Source organism: Silurus aristotelis (assembly GCF_946808225.1).
Source record: "Silurus aristotelis genome assembly, chromosome: 17".
Classification (NCBI taxonomy): domain Eukaryota; kingdom Metazoa; phylum Chordata; class Actinopteri; order Siluriformes; family Siluridae; genus Silurus; species Silurus aristotelis.
In genome coordinates this window covers 3,398,405-3,415,904 of record NC_139590.1, presented here as the reverse complement: position 1 = coordinate 3,415,904, position 17,500 = coordinate 3,398,405, and the positions used below count along the sequence as shown (strand labels likewise).

Sequence of the window (17,500 nt, the reverse complement as noted above, 5' to 3'; positions counted from 1 at the left end):
TCGCATCCTTGCACTCGAGCATCCTCGCATCCTTACACTCTCACACAACCTCATTAACGAATTCTGCACTGGTGCATGCACAACCACTGCAGTGCCCAAATGAACAACTCTCACCACCAGTCCAGCACAAAAAGGCTCAGGGTCCTGCACATCTCTCCAGTCTCTCTCTCTTTCTCTCTCTCTTGCAGTCCTGCAGTGGTCCATGAAGTTGATCACAGGTCGCTTTATAGAAGTGTTTCTAATGACTATGTATTTAGTAATGCATGCATGTATGTACACTCATAACTGTTCTCATCTCTTGCAGTGTGACAAATCATTCCATCCATACAGAATAACAGTGCTGCATTATCTCTGTCCGGTGAACACTTCTGCTGCATCTGCTCGGGTTCCTCGACGCTAAAAATGTCCCGTTGTCGGATTTGTGTGTATTCGACTTGAAAAAATAGAGAAAAAAATACGCTGCCTCATCTCATTATTAGGTGAAGAACACATTATAAAGGTGTTTCCTCTTTTCCCTTCAAGTGTGTAAACTCTTTGGTGTAACTTTAGCCTTGTGATGAAGGATTTTGCAGAGCCACAATGAGAATCCCCAAAAAAATAAATCATGTTTTGTTGTCGGGTTTGTTTATTTAGTGGACACATTCTTTAGCAGGATAGAAACGGTGCTGTGTAGACACTTTGATAAAATCGTACTGTTGGATTTCCGAACGAGGCTTGCGTCATTTCTGTCCGTCCCCACCTGCACACTTTCCCACGCCTGATTACGTTTTCCCCCTGCAGTGACCATCTTCTCTTCTCTTTGACGCTCAGGTGACTCGGACTTTGTTGTACTTGCATTTCTTTCGCTCAGGTTTTTTCGGTCCGATTTCGAATATAGAGTGGTTGTGTGCTAGACGTATGCACCTTAATGACCTTTCTCTTTCTCTTTCACCACGGACCAACACACTCAATAATGTTTACGGCTTAACGAGATCCAGTCCTACTCATGCTTTTACGAGTGTTTGGCGAGTTTGCTAATCGTTTAATTTCCCCACAAAGACACTTCAAATTCATTCAATTTTGTCCTCTAAAAACCTGAAAAATTGTTGTATATTTTTATAATGAATTGTTCGATGTCCAGAATCCCCCACAATTCACTCTGTACACTCAGAAGAGCTGAGATAACTGTCAGTAAGAATCATTACTCAAATTGAGGTGGATTTAAAAACCCCTGTTTACAGGGTATTAGAAATGTTTTGGACATGTGCAGAGGAGGGACATGGGGTATATCAGTAGGAGAATGCTGAGGATGGAGCCACCAGGAAGGAGGAAAAGAGGAAGACCAAGGAGGAGGTTTATGGATGTGGTGAGGGAAGACATGCAGGTAGTTGGGGTGAAAGAGGCAGATGTTGAGGACAGGGGGGGATGGAGACGGCTGATCTGCTGTGGTGATCCCTAATGGGAGAAGCCGAAAAAAGAAGTTTACAAGGTATTAGGACGGACTGAGTAGCGATGGTTGTTCATAAACGATTCGCTCATTTTAAACGACACTCTAATTCGACTCGGAAGAACGAGTCGTCTCAAAGAGTGATTCGATTATTTTCCACTCGAAAAATCTCTGTAGGTCATGTACAGGAAAAAGAATTGAGAAATTATTGGAACTGTAGTCAAAGTTGGTGCATGTAGACGTGTTGAGGAATCTGATAAACATTTTATTTGATTTCTGATCAGAGGAACGATATGAACTAAATGACTCAAAAATGATTTATCATTTATCAAATGATTCATTGAACCAAGTCACTAAAATCATCCGATTTTTCAATCTCTAGGACTGACTTTTTTGAGGATTTTTTTAGCTTATGGTCCATAAAGAGATTCTCCTGTTCATCTCCATTCAGTATATGATGTGATTCTTTGGTTTTGACTCGAGACTGAAGCTTGAGAAGCAAAGTTCTGTGTGTTTCGTTAAACTCTCCATCATTCGCCTGGACAGCTGCCGATATGAAGATAAGATTTACACGAAACTCTTGGACACTGTTTAAAGTTTTGTGTGAAAAATGTATGCCTGAGCTTTTCTAAGAGTTCTAGGTCACTTTCATTAACTTGACATGGAGAACACGCATCATGCAGGTGTTCACAGGGTTCGTTGGGATCTTGTGCAGAGTGTACAGTAATAATTCTAAAAAGAAATAACGTTTTGTTTTCAATCCCTAACTCGTCTTACCGTCAGGATGGAGTTTCAAATGCGCTCGAGTCCGTGTGGGTTTTTCTCTGGTTTCTCCCCTAAAACACGACAGGAAGAGGATTGATGTCTCGAATTTTGCCCTGAGATGACCTAGCGTCCTTGTCCCCCCCCACACACACACATGTCCAGTGTTCTCTTGGTAGACTGCTGTCCTGACCAGAATGTCAGAATATGTCAAAGAGTACAGTAAGGTCTTTATCCTGGCGTTCATTGTTCTCACCACGTCACTGTTCTGCAGAAAAAAAGCCACTAAAGGGTTCTCGGAGGAACACGAAGGCTCTGTGTAGAACCTGGAAGAATGAAAATTGGACGTAAAACGTCTTGATTTCAAAGAACCTTTGAAGAACTCTCATTAGATGCTTCCTAAGTCGGAAAAAGAGTGCTAGAATGTTAGGATGCTTTTGGGAGATGCTTTTAGATGTTCTTTTCAGCAGAGCAAGAAATAGAAGCTCCGTCTATATTGCATATATCTCTCTAAAACCTTTTTGATGGCTTTTATTTTAGTTCTTGCCGCTCGTCCGTTGTGTGAACGCTTGTAGAATCTGTGTGTTTTTAAAACCTCTGCCTTACAGATGTTTCCGTCTCACCGCGTCCACAATGCGGACCCGAGTAAGCAGGGGTCTGCCGCATGGCCTTGGCGTTCGCGGCGTTCCAGTAGAACATGAAGGAAAAGGGTTCGGTGGGTTTTGGCTTCCGGCTTGGCCTGCAGCAGCAGCAGTTTGAGCTCGAGTGTCTCTGTCCTGCTTACTCAGCATGAGCTCTGTGACTCCTGCAGCCACCATCAGCTTATTCACACACTCAGCTCTGCTCTTCAGCGTTTATGGAGCGTGTTAGGAACGCGTCGGAGCTGATTCTGACTCGTACTGGTTTAAAGCACAAGTCACTTTCGGGACGGGGTAGCCGTGACGACCTGACCTTCAACATCTGTCGCAGGAACGCACTTTCCGCAAAGCACGCATCATTCTTTATTGGCACAGAGCCTGATTTCATACAAACGCATTAATTAGAACTCTAATAAGCCCCGCCCCCCATAACCTGTACTGGCCAATCAGATTCAAGAGTTTTATATATGTAATTATGTATCTCATCATTTTTATTTCATAAGGAGGCTGAAACGTAACTTTTTGACTTAAAGTTTAGAGGAATTAGTGCTGAGGTGCAGCTGAAGCATCGTGCTGTCCTGAGGAAGGTGGTGAGGATGATGATGATGATGATGGTGTGCGGTGCTTTATTAATGAGCTGAAGTACGGTTAGGGTCTCTCACACATCTCTTTTTCTCTTCTTCTGTCTCTCTGTCTCTCATACTCTGTCTTACTCTTACTTCTTTCTTTCTTTCTTTCTTTCTTTCTTTCTTTCTTTCTTTCTTTCTTTCTTTCTTTCTTTCTTTCTTTCTTTCTTTCTCTTACTCTCCCTCACACTCGCTTTTTCTGTCTCTCTTGCACTTTACACTCTCACTTTCTCCTTCTCTCTTTTGCTCAGTTGCTCTCTGTCTCTCTCTTCCTGTTGTCTCTCTCTCTTTTTTTTTGTTGCACTCTAAGCTCTGTCTGTCTGTCTGGTCAAGTCAAATGAAGTTTATTTCTATTCACAACAGACATTGTCTCAAAGTAGCTTTACAGAATTTAAGAGTTAAGGTGAACGATGTGTGTTTATACCTGATGAGCAGCCATGGAGACTGTGGAAAGAAAAAACTTGCTTAGATGTTATCAGGAAGAAACCTGGAGAGGAACCAGACTCAAAAGGGGAACCATCATCATTTTGGTGACATCAAGAGTGTGATTATAGTCTTTAAACAATACAGAACACTGGAGAATGAGATTATGAGTAATGTTTTTTCTACAGTCCTATCTATCTATCTATCTATCTATCTATCTATCTATCTATCTATCTATCTATCTATCTATCTATCTATCTATCTATCTATCTATCTATCTATCTATCTATCTATCTATCTATCTATCTACTCCTAATCACTTGCCACAACCTCTCTGCCCTCTCTCTCTCATTCTACCCCCTTACTCTCTCACTCTCTTTCTCTCTCCTTCTCTCCCCCTCTTTTTCTCTCCTCCTGTGCTATAGCGTAACACTGCGGCGGATCATACTAGCTGACTGCGCGCTGATTTCTGCTGCAGCACAGAAGCACAGTATATAGAGGGGGGTTGAAACGAGACTATGGTGTGTGTGTGTGTGTGTGTGTGTGTGTGTGTGTGTGTGTGTGTGTGTTTTCACGAGACAGATTTGACTGTAGTGCTGTAGTGACCACAACACACCGTTCTTAATTTCGCATTACTCTCCCAGCAGCAGAACACACACACACACACACACACACACACACACACTGCGGCTGTGCTACTGTAGCCCCCCCACGACCTCACGGACGTACGTGGAACGGAACGGACGCAGTGCATTTCATTAAGAGCCATTCGCTCATGAGCCATAAGTCAAGCGGACGCTTCTCTGGGTGGATGGAAGGGTGGGGGGTGAATGGGGGGGTGATGAGGATGGAGGGAGGAGGATGGGGGGATGATGGAGGGGTGGGATTGCATTACTAAAATCAGCACGGAAGCACTTCTCCGTCCGAACGCCGTTCTGGTTTATCTCTGATATTTCTGCGTTTCAGCTCTTCTGTGTTTTTTTTCTTCTCGTTTTTGCTGTCAGAGCAGGGTGTTTAATTATCCTGATGCTGCAGCGTGTCTGACCCACATGCTAAATTGCCAGTGGCTTTATTAGAGCGTAGATCATATAGTGCGCTGTAGTGCCCAGAAACATGCTGATTGGTCACTGACCTGGAAAGTCGATCTTAAAAAATTTCTACAAATTACAATAAAACTCGTTTATTATCATGGGTTATATTGTTGAATAATGGATTCTCAAATCTGATAGATAAAAGAAATCTTTCTCTCTCTCTCTCTCTCTCTCTCTCTCTCTCTCTATCTATCTATCTATCTATCTATCTATCTATCTATCTATCTATCTATCTATCTATCTATCTATCTATCTATCTATCTATCTATCTATCTATCTATCTCTCATTTGGTCTCTTGCCCTCTCTCTCATTCTTTCTCTTTCTCTCGTTATTTTTTATTTTGTCTTTCTCATTCTTTGTGTCTTTTTCTCTCTCTTTCTCTCTTGTTCGCTCTCTTTTCTCTGTCACTCTTCGTGTCGCTCTTCCATCTCTCATTCTTAGTTTTTCTGTTCCTCTTTCCTTTTCTCTATCTATCTATCTATCTATCTATCTATCTATCTATCTATCTATCTATCTATCTATCTATCTATCTATCTATCTATCTATCTATCTATCTAATATACAATATCTGGACAAAAGTATTGGGACATCCAGTTTTTCTCGCTATATGTGCTTTGGATGTGGCAGCATTAATTTTTCCCTTCACAATTACCAAACCCAAACCTGTTCCAACAAGGCAATGCCCCTGAGCAAACTCCATGAAGATCTGCTTTCCATGGGTTGGAGTGGAAGACCTGCTGTAGAGCTCTGATCCCCATTGAACATGATAAATGTGAGCACTGGCTGCACCCCAGGCCTCCTCACCTCACTTACCCGACTTTACTAACACCCATGTGGCTGAATGAGCACAAATCTCACACAAATCTCCACAAAATCTAGTGGACGAGCTTCTCAGAAGAGTGGAGGATATTATATCAGTGAAAAGGGAATAAATGTGGAATGGGATATTCAGAAAGGAGCACATATCAATCTAAAGGCCATGTGTTAATCAACTTCTGCATATAAACTTTCCAAAACATAACGATTGAATTGTTTTGAAAATGGTGTCAAATTGGCAAATTCGGAAATAAAACAGTAACTCCATCACACCGTTCTGTTTCCTCTCCATGCCATGCAAAGACCTGGAATGTCTGTAAGTCCAAACAATATCTCCAGTGGATATTTTCACAAAAAAATCCCCCCCCCCCCCACAAAAGAACAGTTTCCCGAAGCAAACAAGGCCTCACTTACGAAGCAAAATAAATCTGACTTTCATCTCTCTCTTTGTGTTTCCTCATCATGTTTCTCATGATCAAGCGCAGCTTTTTAAAACAAGTGATCAGCAGCAAATGAGCCACCATTAAAACAATGCAGCGTAATGTTTTATTGCCCACTTCTCCGGTCCCGTTATGCTGTGCGAGCGCTTTCGCCGCCGATTAGATTGTTCACCACGCAATTGAAGTACCAAAGCATGTATTTATTTTCCCTCGGTGCAGAAATCGCCTAAGACGAATGGGAATTTGCTGAACGTGCTGTCAGGACCCGGTGAGCGATCAACCGGCGGTCCTTCAAAGTAAAACGAAGGGGGGAAAAAAAAGCCCTCCCCATTTTGCCGCCATGCCTGAACAAACATTCGACGGACTACAAAAACGCACTCGCAGCGTTTCTTAGCAACAGCCCGGAGTCAGAATAAACCCACTATACATTATTCTTAGAAAGCTGCTTTGTTCCCGCTGCCAAATTTCTCTGGTGGGGTAAAAAGCCATTAATTAGCGTCAGGGCTCTGCAGTTCACCTTGGGTCGGCTTTTGCAAGCTAAAATTGTGGGATCGTTGTGAGTCGCGGAGGCCTCTCCAAAAAAATGTTAAGAAGGATGTAAAGGAAAGTGTAAAATGTCTTACTTAGTGCATTTAGAAGCATAAAGAAGAACGGCTGCTCATGATGTTAAGAGTTTCATTGCTTTGTTCTTGCAATCAATCAATTTATGGATTTCTAGGTTTAATGTGAGTACAACACTGCGGCTTAGCGTTTTATTAGCTGTCTCTCTCTCTCTCTGCCAGCCACTGTGTGTGTGTGTGTGTGTGTGTGTGTGGTGTGGTGTGGTGTAGTGTTGGGTAGTGTAGTGTAGTATGGGGTAGTGTAGTGTGGGGTAGAGTAGTGTAGTATGGGTAGCGTAGTGTTGGGTAGTGTAGTGTAGTATGGGGTCATATAGTGTGGGATAGTACTGGGTATTGTAGTGTATGATGGGGTAGTGTAGTGTAGTATAAGGTAGTGTAGTGTGGGATAGTGTGGGGTAGTGTAGTGTGGGGTAGTGTAGTGTAGTATGGGGTAGTGTAGTGTGGGGTAGAGTAGTGTAGTATGGGGTAGTGTAGTGTGGGGTAGAGTAGTGTAGTATGGGTAGCGTAGTGTGGGGTAGAGTAGTGTAGTGTGGGGTAGTGTAGTGTGGGGAAGTATGGGGTAGTGTAGTGTATGATAGTGTAGTGTGGGATAGTGTGGGGCAGTGTAGTGTTGGGTAGTGTAGTGTAGTATGGGGTAATATAGTGTGGGATAGTACGGGGTAGTGGAGTGTATGATGGGGTAGTGTAGTGTAGTATAAGGTAGTGTAGTGTGGGATAGTGTGGGGTAGTGTAGTGTATAATGGGGTAGTGTAGTATTGAGTAGTGTAGTGTTGGGTAGTGTAGTATGGGGTAATATAGTGTGGGATAGTATTGGGTAGTGTAGTGTAGTGTAGTATGGGGTAGTGTAGTGTAGTATAAGGTAGTGTAGTGTGGGATAGTGTGGGGTAGTGTAGTGTATGATGGGGTAGTGTAGTGTAGTATGGGGTAGTGTAGTATTGAGTAGTGTAGTGTTGGGTAGTGTAGTGTAGTATGGGGTAATATAGTGTGGGAAAGTACGGGGTAGTGAATGATGGGGTAGTGTAGTATAAGGTAGTGTAGTGTGGGGTAGTATAGTGTGGGATAGTGTGAGGTAGTATACCCCATGTACCCACATGATGACAATCATGTAATTAATCATACAAATAAATAGTTAAAAATCATATATTGTGATTTCTGGATTTTTTTTTTTAATTATGTCTCTCACAGTGGACATGCACCTACGATGACAATTTCAGACCCCTCCATGATTTCTAAGTGGGAGAACTTGCAAAATAGCAGGGTGTTCAAATACTTATTTTCCTCACTGTATATATATATATATATATATATATATATATATATATATATATATATATATATATATATATATATATATATATATATATATAATAAGTATTTGAACACCCTGCTATTTTGCAAGTATAAGTATATATATATATATATATATATATATATATATATATATATATATATATATATATATATATATATATATATATATAAAAAACACGTATTTTAAGTTGCATTATATACATCTTTTTTTTCATATTTTTTCCCTCCAGCACAAAAGCCAACATTGGGATAATTAAATATTAATTTGGTTAATTTTGTGACCTGCAGCTAGAGCAGCTACAGCATGCAGATAGAGAAGAACACAAGATGGTAACTTCAGTGACATGGGCCCCTGGTGAAACCAGGAACACAAGGAATACTGGGGGCGATGGAGTCGTGCAGTTTTTACATTTTATATCCGTTTCGATCTTTTGAGAGTGTAAAAGTATTAAACATGCAAATCTAATACATATAACTTATAATTTATAACTTATATTTCGGATGCCGGGAGTGCAGAGTGGAGATACAGTGTTTGTTAGGAAAGATGGAGGCACTGGTGAGGGTGAAAGATATTTTAACAGAAAATGTGGAATGGGATATTCAGAAAGCACATAGGGATCTAATGGTTGGGTGTCCACCAATTTTTGTTTTTATAGTGTAGGTTCTACTTTTACATTGTTATGATGCAGAGTTTTGACCAATTTAGAAGAAATAAAAATAGATTTCGAATTTTCGGTGAGTGAAATGCAGGAATTGTACAAATCGAGTTTTATAATGTAATATTACACATTAATAGATTTTTATTAGGGCATATGATGCACAGAGATCTGCTTAAGTACTTATGAGGCAATTTTTCACAACATATCTTGGTATTTAATTGGCTGATGCTTTTATTTGAAGTGAATTCCAAGTGAGGCAGGATTTAATTCAGGATGAAGTGGCCTTACTTAAGGGTTTGTCTGGGAATCTTGCTATTCCGTGACCTGGGTTCTTGTTTTGACGACCACCAATTTGGGGTCACAGGCTTGATCTTGATTATCTTGAGTGTCTTCCAACATATTTTTTGGAAATCATAGCCAAGAGGATGTTTTTTCATGGCTCAAGAATGAAAGTACTTGTAACTTTATCTATGTGAAAGGGTGAGCACAAGCCCTTCTTTCAGTTTTCCTACTAAAACAGTGAATAATGGTGCAAAAGGTGGAGCTTTGACTTACAGGATATAATCACAATTCGGACTGTGATGGTCCAAGTTGTTCTTTTTTAGCAGAACATGGTGCACACTGAGATCTCGTGTCCTGAGACCTCGTGTCCTGTTTTGGCATTTTCACCCTTTAGCGATGATCTTTAGATGACAGAAATCGAGCGTTATGCTCAGATGCTAGTCCTTGTAGTGTGTCCGTGGCTGTTTGGCTAATGTCCGAACCTTGCGCTATAAACGGCTCGGTTCCCTCTGTGCTGCTTCCCTTCAGGTGTTTGGAAACATGAGGTGACACTGAGTGGTGAACGCTGGCGCTGAAAATCAGCTCTGTGCATCACAGCTCACGGTGTTTTTCCCAAAGCGTTTTAAATCGAACCCCGAGGAGTGCAACGCATCATCCTTTATCGTTTTAGTTCAGTTTTAGTTTATTCATGAACAACACCGAAGATGTATTGTCTTCCTTTGTACATGAGAAAAGGACAGAAAAAGTTTTTTTTTTCAGTTTTTGTTTTAATATTTTCTTTATCAATTTCAAGAATAAACAAAAAATGAAAAAGAACTCTTTATAGCTGCTGTAACGTAAGTCAGAAACTTATTTTGTGGATGTTCCGCATCATTAAACGTAACTGTAAACGGGCCGAACATACATTCTGCAAACAATACATTTTAAATAATTGTTGCAGTATATAAGCAGAATAAAACACATAAACATTCTGTTTCATATCATATTTTGGAACATGAGCCAAAGAATTACATTCAAGATTTGAACCTTGTCTCAGGAATAAGCAGTTCAACAATACAATTCTACCTTCTAGATTCACTATCGGTAAATCAGAATAATTGCACCTTTTGACACTTTAATTCTAGAGTATGAGCACTACTGAAATGATATTCAAACATTTCGAGTTCTACTGCATTAAATCTTAATGTCATTAAATAGGAGCAGTACCCGAATGAGGGTTTTGACAGTCTGGGTTGTACCATTGTGATTCTGGAATTATTTTAGGTTTTTCCATCTTAAAAAAGTATAATATTATGAGCAATACTATAATATATTTTTTATATTTCATAAAAACATTTTAGACTCTAATACTTTCGATTCTAGAATCAAAGAAATAAGAATGACATGCTCTAATGTTAGTATTCTAGAGTGTGAGCAATTCCAAAATTCTAATTCTAGAATATGAGCAACAGTCTTTGCACTCTGGGTGGTAATTTTGTCAATTTCAAAGCAATACTAAAATAGCATTTCAGCCCTGTAGCATTTTCATTCTAGAATAATTCTAGTTTGCAACTATTCTAATTCTAAAATATGAGCAGTATTAAAGCAACATTCAAGGCTCTATTCTGGAATGCCCTTGAGATTTACTGTATTGGAGCTTTGAATGTCACTTTTATGCTGCTTATATTTTAGAAATAGAACGGACCCAGCATTTTTCTAGAGTACAAAAAAAAGTGTTAGTCTACAATGCCCTTCATAGTTACAATATTAAATTAAATTTTCACATATGATTTTTTAATCTAGAATAATTTAAGGCTGAACAATTCCAAACTTTTAATTTTAGCATACAAGCAACAATAAAGATACACTTTAGGTGGTAATTCTGTCAATCTCAAAGCCATTTCAGAATAAAAATCATAATTCTGGAATAGTTTTAGGCTGCGAGCATTTTAATTCTAAAATATAAAGTAAATGCTGCTTGTATTTTAGAATTTGAATGGATGAAAACTAGAATTATTCTAGAGTCCAAAATTAGAGGTAAAATATTTTATTATGGAATGCCCTTTAGATTTGCAACATTAAACATTTTCACCTCTAAATCTCTTTATCTAGAATAATTTTAGGCTTCAATGTTGTAGTTTAAGACTGTTACTAAGTTCTAATTCTAGAATATTAAAATCATTAGAGTAACATTGTGGGTTCTAATACTGAAAATCCATTCCAGAGTACCATTTTATCCTCTGACCTTTTCTTTCTAGAATAGCGGTCGGTTCTAACATTGCAATTCAAGAACAAAAGCAGTTCTTGAACATGTTTCAGGCTGTTAACATCATTGTTTCTGAAATGTTTGTGTGTGTGTGTGTGTGTGTGTGTGTGTGTGTGTGTGTGTGTGTGTGTGTGTCTCCTCAGGCTTAATTACGACGCTCTCTGCTTTTTCGGTACGCAAGCATTCGTGGGTTTCTCGCCACTGTGCATTCGCATCCGACGTGTTATTTGCCAGAGCGCTTGGTTCCCCGCTGCATCTCTTCTCTCTCTTTCTCTCTCTCTCTCTATCTCTCTCTCTCTCTCTCTCTCGCTCTAAATATAGTGGGGACGATTAGCAGGGGTATATGGGGCAAGAACACCAAATACTCCTACCACACTGTGACATATGCAGTTCTCCTACTCTCCCTCCTGTTTTCTTTTTCTTTTTTTTATGCTTGACTTGTTAAAATGGTGGATGCAGCAGATTTTTTTTGTGCACTGTTCATGTCACCTCTCGGAGAAACCGGGCATGCGTGAAGGTTCAAATCACTTCATTCCTAACTGCAGGTATTAATGCAGGTGTAGATTTGTGGCATGGTGAATGAACACCTACGAATGAGGTCCTGCAGTGTGCCGTATCACGGCAGACCATCAGGACATCGTCAAAACTCGTGATCCATTTTTTTTCCCCCAGACCTTCACCGGAACCCTTTCGGACTCCCACAACGATTTATCGACATGGCGGTGAAGAAAAAAAAAATTCATTTCACCGCTGGCAGGCTGGCCGATCCCACCGTTGATAGGCTATTACTGTAAAATTGGCAGCGCTACATTTCTTACGAGGGAGAGCTTGCGCTGCCAACAGCCTGTAAACTGAACCTGCGCAATTAAATGCAGGCCAAAACCACACAACATCTATCTTCCTTCCTTTTTTTCTTTCCTTCCTTCTTCCTCCTCCTCTTCTCTCAGATTCTCAGTTCGCTAAAATGAGAAAAGAGCAGTCTCGTTTCCCTGGTGGTCTCTGCAGGACAGAACGGCAATCCGAGCCCGAATCCCCGAACGCCTCCATGTTCCCTCTCCACGTGCGCTACATAGGTGTACAATAATGACTTCCACACTTAACTGTAGATCCAATTAGAAGCCATTTATAGCCTTTCGCTCCTCATCGCATCGTTTCGATGTCGAGTTTTATTCCGCATCCCGAAGCTGGGGATTCCGTGCGAAATGAGTTGGACATTTTTTTTTTCCCGAAACCGGTGATTCTGCACGTTGTAAATTTTCAGTTTAATTCAAGTTTATTTCTATTATCGCTTTTCACAACACACCTTTAAAGAATGTGAGTATAAGCGAATTGTGTGTTTATCCCTGATGACAGGCGATGATAGGAACTTGTTCGGTGGCACGACATCACATGCAACAATCTTCTTGTCCTGATTCACCGCACAAATTGTTAGAGAGAGGAAGCATTTCAGGACATGCTGCTCTAGAAAACTACACTTTATGTACATTACAATTCATTTATGGCATTTGGCAGACGCCATTATCCTGAGCGACTTACATTTTGTTTTATTCATACTGTACAACTGAGTACAAAAATTAGAGGTACATTTTCTCAATCTGGAATGCTCTTTAGATTTGCAACACTGAACATTTTCACCTCTAAATTGCTTAATCTAGAATAATTCTAGGCTTTAATGTTCTAGTTTAAGTTCGAATTCTAGAATATTAAAAGCATTAGAGTAACATTGTGGGTTCTAATACTGAAAATCCATTCCAGAGTACCATTTTATCCTCTGACCTTCTCTTTCTAGAATAGTGGTCGGTTCTAACATTGCAATTCAAGAACAAAAGCGGTTCCTGAACATGTTTCAGACTGTTAACATCATTGTTTCTGATATGTTTCTGAAACTATCTTCTGGTCCTGATTCACCGCACAAATTGTATCTAGTTTATTAGAGGGAGGAAGCATTTCAGGACATGCTGCTCTAGAAAACTACACTTTATGTACATTACATTTCATTTATGGCATTTGGCAGACGCCATTATCCTGAGCGACTTACATTTTGTATCATTCATACTGTACAACTGAACATCTATGAGGTTAAGGGCCTCGTTTAGGGGCCCAGGAATGGCAGCTTGGTGTGGCTGGGATTTGAGCTCATGACCCAAAGTCTAATGCCTTAACCTTTAATAAGTCCTGGGACACCTGATCTTTCCTGCCATATGGATGCACACAATTGTACAGGACGTCTTTGGATGCGGTATAATAAAAATTTGCGTTTACTCGAACTTGGAAACCCAATCCTGCTCCAGCATGGCACTGCCCCTGTGCACATTGCCGGCTTGATCCTTGATCTTAACTTGATATATATAGATCTCTGATCTCAACCCTACTGAACACCTTGGAGATAAATGTGAATGCTGACTGCACTCCAGGCCTCCTCACCTCACGAATACTGATAAGCACATTCCAAAATCTAGTGGAACATCTTCGCAGAGGAGCGGAGGGAATTCTAAGAGTAAATTGGGACTAAACGTGGGAAATGCGATGCTCAAAAAACACATACCGTACTTATGACCACAAACGTTTAGCAGTATATTGTATTATAGTGAAGAGTAATTTGCATATTTTCAGACCAAAATGAACTCTCCAGCACAACATCTAGTAGTTCAAGCAAACCGGTCTTCATACTGCTGCTTGCCATGTTCCACACACTAAAATAACAGGTATGACATTTGCAAAGTTCACAAAGTATTCACAACTTTACACAACCTTTGGTTGATGTACACAAACCATGTACTTGAATTAAAGTACAAGTGTCCCTTTAAACTTTCATTAAGTAAAAGTACAAAATGCCTACAAATGTACATAAGCATCCAAAGCACTGATTTATTGTGACTATAATGTTCCTGTTATCATTTTGCTTAATCAATAAAAGACTCGAATGTGACTCTCATCACACAAGTCAAAAACTGATTATTTTCCATTACAATGATCATTAACCCAAAACATTCTTCAATAAAATCACGTGTGTTATGGTGAGTTCTTTTCAGGAGTTTCTTCATAATTTATTCCTCAAAAAATGTTTTGTTAAACTGATGAGGAATTGTATGTTGGTGATCAGTAGATACACTGAGCGCCGATCAAAACAAATTTAAAACGGAGCTAGCGCTCGATCCTGATTGGTGGATCGCGGCGTTTCACCAGTTACGTTTTTATCCTAGTAAATAAAAATCATTTCACAAAATGTAATTGAGTAAAAAGTCAAATATTTGACTCTGAAATGTAGTGAAGATAAATTTAAAGTCTCCCTAAATGGAAAAACTTCATTAAAGTACAAATACATAAAAAAGCTGCTTAAGTACAGTAACGAATTACATTTACTTCGATTATTAAAAAGAAATAAACGCATACAATATACACTACACCGAAATTTGATTAACACATGGCCATAAATTTGGTATGAGCTCCTATTTGAACATCCCCATTCCACATTTAGTCTCCAGTCACTGTTATAAGAACCTCCACTCTTCTGGGAAGAGTCTTAGTAAAGTCAGGTGCTGATGTAAATGAGGTTTAGTGTATTTTTCCGCCATCATTAAAAAAAAGAAAGGAAAGAGAATGTATCGTCATTCCACATTCTGAGAAAAGAAAAGAGGACAAAAAGAGATCTGGATGATGCTGTTTATTTTCCAAGAAGAAGAAAAAGGATGAACGAATGGGTGAAGGTGTGGAGGTTTTCACTCTGTGGTCGTGAATGTACGCGTACGCATGTACTTGCTGTGTGTGTAATTCCAGGTGCGTTCTTTATCTGCAATGTGCATCTATACTTTGTTTGTGTGTGTGTTTGTGTGTGTGTGTGTGTGTAAGAGAGAGAGAGAGAGAGAGAGAGAGAGAGAGAGAGAGAGCGCTATAACTCTTAGTAGGCATTTTTTCCAACTGCTGCTCTCTCTTGGATTAAGGACAAAGAGAAAAGCACACTCAGTCACCCACGACTAAAAAAAGAGGGGAGCACTGCCAGCACTCTGGGCGAAAAAAGAGAGAGAGAGAGAGAGAGAGAGAGTGAGAGAGAGAGAGAGAGAGAGAGAGTGTGTGTGTGTGTGTGTGTGTGTGTGGAGAGAGAGAGAGAGAGAGAGTGTGTGTGTGTGTGGGGGGGGGGGAGAGAGAGAGAGAGAGAGAGAGATGGAGATAGAGAAAGAGAGCAGAGGTAGGGGGAATTGGAGTGGAACGGGAAGGAGGACAATAAAGAAAGATGAGGACGGAGAGAAAAAAAAGAGAGGGAGTGAGAAGGAGAAATTGGATGAGATCAGAAGGGACCGATAGCGAGGATGAGGATGGCATGAGAGAGGAAGAATGTGGAAGGACGAATGTACATAGTGCACTGCAGTCCCTGGGATCAAACAATAAGCAGAAAAAAATGCAATGCTCTGGCTTTCAGGTGTGTTTGTATGTGTGTGTGTGTGTGTGTGTGTGTGTGTGTGTGTGTGTGTGTGTGTGTGTGTGTGTGTGTGTGTGTGTGTGTGTGTGAGCCAACTATAAGGGTGACCGAAAGCTACAGAGACTGCACTAAAGATATGGAGATCTGTAAGGTTTCAATAGCTACATTTCATGGCGGTCGTTTTCTCATTTTAAAGCGACAATAAGTATTTTATTTATGAACGTCATGTGATCGGACTAAAAAAGTCAACGGCGTGTCGGATTATTATCAGTTATTAACAGTTATTAACTACACCTGTGTATAAACAAAATGGCCGCCGGATGGCTCCTTTGGTCATTTCCTTAGAAGTTAAACGTCCATATCGGGTGCTGAAAAGTCATGTGACTCTGTCTTTAATCCAGCACAGTAATATGTTAGATGGTTCTTATTTGCTAACCCGTTTTAGCTATTGCAGTTAGCGTTTTTGTTTTAGCGACGTCTCATAGCCTTTATCGGTCTGTTTCTTTTCTTCAATTCAGTTTTATTCGTAGATCTCTTTAAACATGGACGTTGCAGAGATAAAGCAAAAAAAGTGTATATGTTTAGTGTCTAGTTTGTTCCTTATAATTGTCATTTTGCGAGCCACTGGTGACTGTGGAATAGAAAAAACTCCCTGAGATGGCATTGAGGAAGGAACCCTGAGAAGAACCAGACCTAAAAAGAGAACCATATCCTCATCTGTGTGGCACCAAAAGTCCATTCATTACTTTCATTGTTGAGGTGTTTAGTGACCGACACTTAAATGCAAAATTGTTCATTCAAAATGTAGTAAACTGTTGATATTAATTACAATCCAAATCCTTCTTCAAAGCTCTTGAGTGGCTCAGTTACTTAATGGTCCTCAGAATGGTCCTGAACCACTGGTACCAGGTTGTGGAAAAGTCTGTAAATATGACTCTGTTTCGATATTGTACTTTCTGATATATACAGTGGCTGTCAGAAGTCTTAGAAACACCTAGGAATTAATGGATTTTGAGAAACACTTGCACTTCATTTCCACTGAAAAATTCTCCCTTAGCATGAAGAACAGCTTGACACGTTCTTAGCATCCGAACAGTTCGTTTCTCCAAACATTCAGCTGAAATACTTTGTCGTGCATCTGGGAGATATCACTTCAGACGACTGTTTGCTCTCCAAATAACGCTTAGAGTTTGGACGTATTTGTTGCTTTGGTAAAGTCGCTTCCAGCAAACAGCAGTTCAGACGTAATTACATGGTGTTGAAATATGGAATGGTTGCCATGTTGGTTCTTTTCGGAATAAGTCCCCAACGTTCCCTGCTTTAAAACAACCCCAAACCATTAAGCTTCCACCTCCATGTTTGACTGTGGAGGGTGAGGCAATCTTATCACATCTTCTCTCCTGATCTCCTTCTTACAAAAGTTCTTCAATTAGAGACAAAAATAAATTTTTTGGACTTCACAGAACTTTCTTCCCATCATTCACTGTCCAGTTCTTGGGTGATTTTGCCTTAGATTTTGCTGCATAGAAACAAAAGGAACATGCATGTGTCTGAAACCAGAAACGAGCTCGTCCGTGTGTTTAGCATGAAATAGTTTTACATTTGATCACTTTGTGCTCAAATGTGACACCTAGTGGTCATATGAGCAGTGCAGCGTGAGCCTGTTGCTGCTTGGTCAATTATTCCTTAACTAAGAGCCACCAAATAGAGGAGAAAATCTATTACAATAAAAAGTATGTGATG

At 40.0% G+C, this 17,500-nt stretch overlaps 1 protein-coding gene across 9 annotated transcripts in view; it reads left to right on the top strand.

The window, feature by feature from the left end:
- kcnc3a (potassium voltage-gated channel, Shaw-related subfamily, member 3a) overlaps window positions 1–17,500 on the top strand; it is a 142,208-nt gene that overhangs the window by 20,009 nt on the left and 104,699 nt on the right. The window lies entirely within an intron of this gene.